The 7997-nt window shown below is 38.8% G+C and overlaps 1 protein-coding gene across 50 annotated transcripts in view; it reads left to right on the plus strand.

The window, feature by feature from the left end:
- The first annotated feature begins 4575 nt into the window (after positions 1-4575).
- The window catches only part of LOC126981802 (uncharacterized), a 68136-nt gene continuing 64714 nt past the window's right edge, over positions 4576-7997 (plus strand). For 49 of the 50 annotated variants that reach the window (XR_007734149.1, XR_007734158.1, XR_007734152.1 and 46 more), the window contains exon 1: positions 4588-4709. The gene's annotated coding sequence lies outside the window, so the exon portion shown is untranslated. Of the gene's footprint in view, positions 4710-7997 lie in introns of all 50 variants that reach the window. The other variant, XM_050833361.1, reaches the window with a different exon arrangement.

The raw sequence follows: 7997 nt of genomic DNA on the forward strand, positions 1-7997 counted from the left end.
CAACGGGCCAAATTTGTGGCTTTACCATGTAGCAGCGACGGGCCAAATTTGTGGCTTTACCGTGTAGCAGCGACGGGCCAAATTTGTGGCTTTACCGTGTAGCAATTGTGGCTTTACCGTGTAGCAGCGACGGGCCAAATTTGTGCCATGATATAAACCCAAAAAAATAGATGATGCATAATCTGATCACAAATGCTTTGATATATATTATGAAATGGTTTGTGTGAGGGATGATTTTTTCTGATTTTTCTCGCTTAGAGGGACCATTAAGAAACATGATCCCCGCTGCTACCAGGTTAAAGAAGTCTTGAAAGTGAGAACAAGTCTGCAATAAGCACAGCCTCACACTACATATAATATCAGCCTGTCTAGGGAAATGGCTAATCCTGCAGCAAACACTAAAGAGGTCTTGAAGGTGAGAACATGTCTGCAATAAGCACAGCCTCACACTACATATAATATCAGCCTGTCTAGGGAAATGGCTAATCCTGCAGCAAACACTAAAGAGGTTTATATTGGCTTGTGTAGGGAACTGGTTAATAATGTTGTTCTCTTTGTGGGAGCAGGGCCATGGTCTTCTGTATATATTCATGAAGTTATCTTTATTTTATTTTTTCTTATACTTATTTTTTATTCATTTATATATTCGTTTTTTTTTCCAAGAGCAGCATCCTTTACCATAAAAAGGGTGAGTATTCATGGGATTCTTATCATTATAGGGGTTGAGAGATGGGTTTTGTATAGTGAGTTAGAGAGAGAGAGAGAGAGAGAGAGAGAGAGAGAGAGAGAGAGAGAGAGAGAGTCATATCTCACCAAAAAATAATGCTAATAACACCTAATGATCATAGCAATTTTAATTCTGCGAAACCCCCCCAAAAAAATAATAACTTGTAGGCCACAGAAAAAAAAAAACAAGCAAAACTATTAAATAAAGGCAATAATTCAATACCACAAAACAAAATAGAACCAACATATATATCCAACGCCCTTGATAAAATTAATAGTCGTGGATTCCCTCCCGGAGATGCCACCACGCCCGTCTACCTCCCTCCCCTTCCTCCTCCCTCCCTTGCTTTATTTAATCTTTTTACCAGGAGGCGGTGAAACCCGAGGCGCGTAGCAGTGCGATATGTCAATGCGCGCTGCGGGGAGGGAGAGTATGGTGACGCAGAGGTGAAAAATGCCAAAAAGAGGAGAAAGAAGTGTGTCAACGGGGCATGATTTGTGTCTGAAAGGGAGGGTGGGGAAGGGAAAGTCGAGAGAGAGAGAGAGAGAGAGAGAGAGAGAGAGAGAGAGAGAGAGAGAGAGAGAGAGAGAGAGAGAGAGAGAGAGAGAGAATTACATGAGAAAATTATATAGGTTTTTGCTTATCCTCCTTCTCGATCCTTTTCTTCTTTTTCTTATTTATTTTTATGTCTTCTTTTATCTGTATATTAATTTACGTATGGAATTATAAGTTCTTGATTCTCCTCTTCTTCCTCCTCCTCCTCCTCCTCCTTTTCTTCTTTCTTTCCCAATATCTTCCTTTATTTACCTTTATTTATGTTTTCATTCATCCATTCACTCATATATTTACGTACCTATTTCTGAACTCATGCATTTAGCTGTTTATTCACTTATCAGAGAGAGAGAGAGAGAGAGAGAGAGAGGGGGTGGGTTAAGTGCACGAAGTTTAACAGTCGCTTCCTACGTCAAACTGTATCATATTATCAGTAAACACCCCACAAGCAGCAGGGTACACTTTAATAACATGGTGCAGTTGTTCACCTCTACTTTTTTTTCTTCTTTTCCTATTCACTTCCTTCCTGCTTTCCTTTCCTCCTCCTCTCTCTCTCTCTCCTTCTTCGTGTTCCTTTCATCTCCAACTCTCTGCTACATAATAATCAGCTGTTTTCTCTGTCTATTCTCGTAGCCTTTATTTTTTCCTTTTCTTCCTTCCCTCCTTTGTCCTCCTTTTTCTCTCCTTTCCTTCTTTCTTTCCTCTCTTTCACTTATCTTTTCGTCTTTCTCAGTCTTTTTCTGCTTGCTTTCTTCTCCCCTCTTTTCCTCCCTTTCTTTCCTCTTCCTCCTTTTTCTCTCCTTTCCTTCTTTCTTTCCCCTCTTTTCCTCTCTTCCTTTCCTCTTTCTCCTTTTTTTCTCTGCCTTCTTTCTTTCCCCTCTTTTCCTCCCTTCCTTTCCTCTTCCTCTTCTTTTCCTCTCCTTTCCTTATTTCTTTCCTCTCTTTCACTTATCTTTTCGTCTTTCTCAGTCTTTTTCTGCTTGCTTTCTTCTCCCCTCTTTTCCTCCCTTTCTTTCCTCTTCCTCCTTTTTCTCTGCCTTCTTTCTTTCCCCTCTTTTCCTCCCTTCCTTTCCTCTTCCTCCTTTTCCTCTCCTTTCCTTCTTTCTTTCTTCTCTTTCACTCATCTCTTCGTCTTTCTCAGTCTTTTTCTACTTGCTTTCTTCTCCCCTCTTTTCCTCCCGTATTTTCCTTTTCCTCTTCTTTTCCTCTCCTTTCCTTCTTTCTTTCCCCTGTTTTCCTCCCTTTCCTCTTCCTCCTTTTCTCTCCTTTCTTTCACTTAATTATCTCTTCATCTTTTTCAGTCTTTTCCTACTTGCACTCTTTTCCCCTCTTTTCCTCCCTTCCTTTCCTCTTCCTCCTTTTTCTCTCTTTTCCCTCTTTCTTTCCTCTCTTCGTCTTTCTCAATCTTTTTCTACTCACGTTCTTTTCCCCTCTTTTCCTCCCTTCCTTTCTTCTTTCTCTTCTTTTCCTCCTTTTCTTCATCTGCCTTTCCTATCTCTCCACTCATCGTTTATTCACTTCTCTCAGTCGCTTTCTACCTCCTTCTCTTTCTCCCCTTTTCCCTTCCTTTCTTCATCCTTTTATTTATTTATTTCCCCTTTTCATTCCCTTCGTTCATTTCCTCTTCCCTTCGAGTTTCGTCATTCCCCTTCTCTTTTAATTATCTATCGTTCTTCCTTTTATTTATCCACATTTTCCTTTCCCTCTCTTCCTTAACCCTCCAGTTGTTTTTCCCTTTTCTCCTTCTCCTTCCTCGACCTTCCCTCATTTCCCTCCTTCATTTTCTGTCCCTCCTCTACGTCCATTTATATTATCTCCCATCTGTCTCAGCCTTTTTGCTTGTTTGTTTTTGCCCTTTTTTTCTCATTTCCCTGCTGTCATATTTCTCTCTCTCTCCTTTCTTCTTATCCTTCCTCTCATTAACTCTTCTTTTCTCCTTCTCTCTTTACGGTATCCCATCTTCATTTTTTCTATTCCTCTCTTTTCTTTCCTTCTCATCTTCCTGCTGCCTAATTTTCCCATCTCCGTCTCCATCTACATTCTTCCCCTTTCCTTCTCATTCCTTTTTCGTCATATATTTTCCTTCCTTTTCCCTTTCTCCAATCTCCCCACTGTCATTTTTCTGCCCTATCTCCATCCTTCCTTCCGTTTTCCTTTCTCCTTCCTTATATTCTTCAGTTACATGTTTTTCTCTTTTCCTTTCGTTTATCCACTTATTTCGTTGCCCCTTTATCCATTTTCCCTTTTCCTTTCTCATTCTTAATTAGTCGTACAGTTTTCCTTTTCTTTCATCTCCCCACTGTCATTTCTCCTTCCCTTTCCTCTTTATCTCCTCTTTTCCTTCTTCCTCATTTTTCTTTCCTTCCCTTCCAGTATCAGTTATTTTAATATCTCATACGAACATCCTTCCCTTTTACCTTCCTTTCCTTTTTTTTTCCCCTCCAATATTATTTCTCCTAATATTTGAACATTCTTCCCTTTCCTTTTCCTCCCCCCTTTTTCTCCTTCCTTATTCTTCCTTCCCTTCTAAAATCAGTTGTTTATATCTGTAGTTATATCTTCTACGGACATACCCTCCCTTTTCTCTTCCTTTCCTCTTTCCTTCCTTCTCATTTTTCCTTTCCTTTCTTTTTCTTTCAATATCACTTCTTTTAATATAGGTAGGGGAAGCTTAGAAAAATGAGAAGAAGAGGAGGAGGAGGAGGAGAAGTGAGAAGGGGAAGAGGAGGAGTAGAAATGAGGAGAAGAAGAGGAGGAGGAGGAGAGGTGGAAAGGGGAAGAGGAAGAGGAGAAGTGAGAAGGGGAACAGGAGGAGGAGGAGAAGAAGAGGAGGCGAAGTGAGAAGAAGAGGGGGTGGAGAGGTGAGAAAAGAGAAGAGGAGGAGAAAAGGGAAGAGGAGGAGAAGAAGGGGAGGAGGAAAAGGAGGAGAGGTGAGAAAAGTTAAGAGGAGAAGTGCATGAGAAGAGGTATTACTAGGCTACATCTTTGCTCGTCCTCTCCATTCCCCCTTTCCCTCCTCCTTCATTCTTACTCTTTTCCCTTCCAATATCCCTTCTTTAATATCTATTGGAATCAAGGATGTTCTAGTGGCGACTTTAATAAAAATAAATAGTATAGTTCACCCCAAAGTAGACCAGACGGGCGCGCGATACCCCAGTCAAGTCAGTAACCTAGATCTTTTTTTATTTACTCCCCTTTCCCACGTATCTTGAAACCCAATGCATAAATATTCGATCCATCACACATACGAGACACCAGACTTAAAAAAATAACGGAACGCTGTAGAGAAATCGACATAAATTCACTTTGGTGCAGCACTCACGCCGCGGCAACGGATAGACCATCTTGGCTCAGTGTCAGCTCGGCCGTCAGAGAAGAAGGGTGTGCTGCTCCGTCCCTCCGTAGCTCCCTCGTGTGGTCTTCTATATTGGTGAGATTGATTATGTTACTAGATTTAAGTGTCTATATTATAATTCCGTGTTCCATTCTTACTCGTTTATAGATTTATTTGGGTTTAATCAATATCATACGAGAATTTGGTCCTTGAAATTGCGTATATATTAATGATTTGTTATTTAATCTTAATATTTTTTTTATGTAACCAGGATCAAGCATTTTATTATCTACCCTTGCCCTTTTATTAACAGTTTTATTCGGGGTTATGCAATGTCATATACGAGATCTGAATCAAAATGCGTAGACTAATGGTTTCTGTTATTTAATATTGTATAAGCTGATATCTTGGTAAAACGCCATTCTCCGTTCTTTTTCCTCCAATATCACTTCATTTAACATAGGTTGGCCCACGTATATTACATCATAATTATTTGCTCTTCTCCCCTTTCCCTCCTCCTTCATTCTCTCTCTTAATTTTCCCTTCCCACTAGAATTAAGTGTATTTTTTGCCTATGTGTCATTTTATTTTCAGTTTATAGATTATTTTGGGATTAATCAATATCATACGAGACTTCGAACCTTGAAATGCGTATATTAATGATTTGTGTTATTTAATCGTGTATAAGGAAAGATTTTTGTAATAGAACCAGAACCAAGCCTTTTTTATTATCTAACCGTGTCCTTTTCTGTAGTTTGTCATTTTCTTTGGGATTATGCAATGTCACGCGAGAATTTGAATCAAAGCGCGGATACTTGAATGAGTTGTCAGTTATTTAATCTTGTATTCTTTTTTATATAACTAGAATTCAGTGTCTTTTTCAAACCATCTGTGTCTTCTCTTAGTGATTTACAGGTTCGTTTAGGGTAAATCAGTATCATATGAGAATTTGAATCATAACGTGCGGATATTTGAATGACTTGTCAGTTATTTCATCTTGTTTTCTTCTTTATTTAACTAGAATTCCGCGTCTTTTACAGCCTCTTAGTAATTTCTAGGTTCATTTGGGGTAATAAGCCAATATACGAGAATTTAAATCATAAATTGCGGATATCTGAATGATTTGTCAGTTATTCAATCTCCTTTATATAACTAAAACTGAGCATCTCCGTTACCTATGTGTCTGTGTCCTTGCTTACTTGGGGTTATGCAGTATCATACCAGAATTTGAACTTTGACAAACGTGTATATAAATTAATGTTATTGTGTTACTTAATCTTCTATTAGGTCAGATTTTTGTGGGGATGTAAGTTTGTATGATTTCTGAGCGATGTGAGCTTGTATGATTTCTGGATGATGCAAACTTTTATGGTTTCTTGTAAATTTGTAAGATTTCTGTGGGATGTTTGCTTGTAAGATTTTCAGGATGCGGTAACAAGAGAAGGATGAGATTTTGACCCGGGCTCAAAGGGTGTGTTAGTGCGTGCGTCATAACCATTCCTGCGGAAATTCACTGTTCCGTCAGGGTTTTATGCACCATTATATTTCAGACTACATTATTCACGACCAAACGGTGTGTGCTCGTGTGTGTGTGTTTATCAACGATTCTTCCATTCCGTTATGTTGCGTTATTTGCCTGAATCATCGCATTGCATCATAAATTTTCAAACATTTTATTCACGACCTACTGATTATATATTTTTTTCTCATTCTTCTTTTCAGCATTAAACACCCATAGGCTCTCTTTCGGCCTCGGCTATTTAAATTCCTTCAACTATTGTATTACTTTCTCCTCGTGTCTTTATCAATCTTAACTGTCCCTTATCTCTACCTGTGTTCTTCTATAAGCCTCTTCAACTTCTCAGTCTCAAACTATTCTTATTCTCCATGTTCACATACATTAATCAGTCTTAATTATACCTTACCTTTTCTTACATCCTTCCCTTCACAAGCCATTTCTTTTCCTTGCTTGCGTAAGATAAAGGAAGTCTTGCTATATCGTACCTCTCGTTTGCATCATCCATTATGGTCCCCCCTTGCGTGTCTCCTCTGCCTTGGTTTTCTTTGTCACGCGGCCTTGGGATGAGGGATGTCGGGCGAGGAGGGGAGAGAGGGTCAAGGCCTGTTGGGGGAAGTCTTGATTTGTTGATAATAGTGATGTTTTCTTAGTAGGTGTGTTGGTATTGCTAATAGTGATGTTAATCTTGATAATGGTAGGGGTTGTGGCAGTAGTAGTAATAGTAGTAGTAGGCTAGTAGTGGTAGTAATATAAGTAATAGAAGCATTAGTTATCATTCTCTGCTCATCATTGTCTTCCTCTTGTTTTCTTATTTTTTTTCACCTTCCCGTTCATTTTTACTCTAATCTTTTTTTTTTCACGGTTAAATGGAGCTTAATTTTTTATTTCCTTTAGTTTATGGATAGCCTGTTCCTGTTCTTATATATGTATTTTTTTTTTTTTACATTTCCTCTCATACTTCATACTTAACAAGGCTACGAATACAGAGAGAGAGAGAGAGAGAGAGAGAGAGAGAGAGAGGAAAAATATATTGTTCTGAAGTGTTTCTGGCTTAGTGAAAGGAAAGAGAAGGTTGAGTCATGCTAGTGAATGCTCCATCAGTGATACATAGGAGGCAGTGGAGGCATGCAAAGAGGAACGACCTGGAGGACTTAGTATGGTGATGGAAGGACTTTGAAGCATGGTGAGGGATTTTGAGGGAGTGGGGAATGAAATGTGTGTGTGTGTGTGTGTGTGTGTGTGTGTGTGTGTGTGTCCCATTACACTGGCTGATCTTTCCTCCTCTGACTGGTAAGACATTGATTATTACAGTCGTGTCTTAGTACTGGAAGATTACTGATGCAGGAAAAGTGATTATTATTATTATTATTATTATTATTATTATTATTATTATTATTATTATTATTATTATTATTATTATTATTATTATTATTATTACTACTACTACTACTACTACTACTACTACTACTACTACTACTACTACTTCTGCTACTACTACTACTGCTATTATCGTCATTGTTTGTGCAGGTGATTCAGCTTCCTTACGTAACGGCATCCACGTGTTCCTCCTCCACCTCCTCCTCCTCCTCCAGCTATGCATACACAAGCAGAGACAACTGCGTAGGCTACACAGTTATAGTGACTGTTTTGATTATAGTTAGGTAAGGTTGAGGGTTTCTTCACACACATGAAAGCAAGCACGTTACTATGGCATAAATCAACAAAGAAAGACCTCACTTTGTTGGACAGAACGTCGTATTAGTAAGGAAGAATGTATGATTTTATTGAGTAATGATATGGTTACTGTTAGGGATTTGTTAGGATAGGTTAAGATTTGAGTATTTTCAAACAGATCATAGGTGGGA

This window comes from Eriocheir sinensis, chromosome 49, assembly GCF_024679095.1.
Source record: "Eriocheir sinensis breed Jianghai 21 chromosome 49, ASM2467909v1, whole genome shotgun sequence".
Taxonomy (NCBI): Eukaryota; Metazoa; Arthropoda; class Malacostraca; order Decapoda; family Varunidae; genus Eriocheir; species Eriocheir sinensis.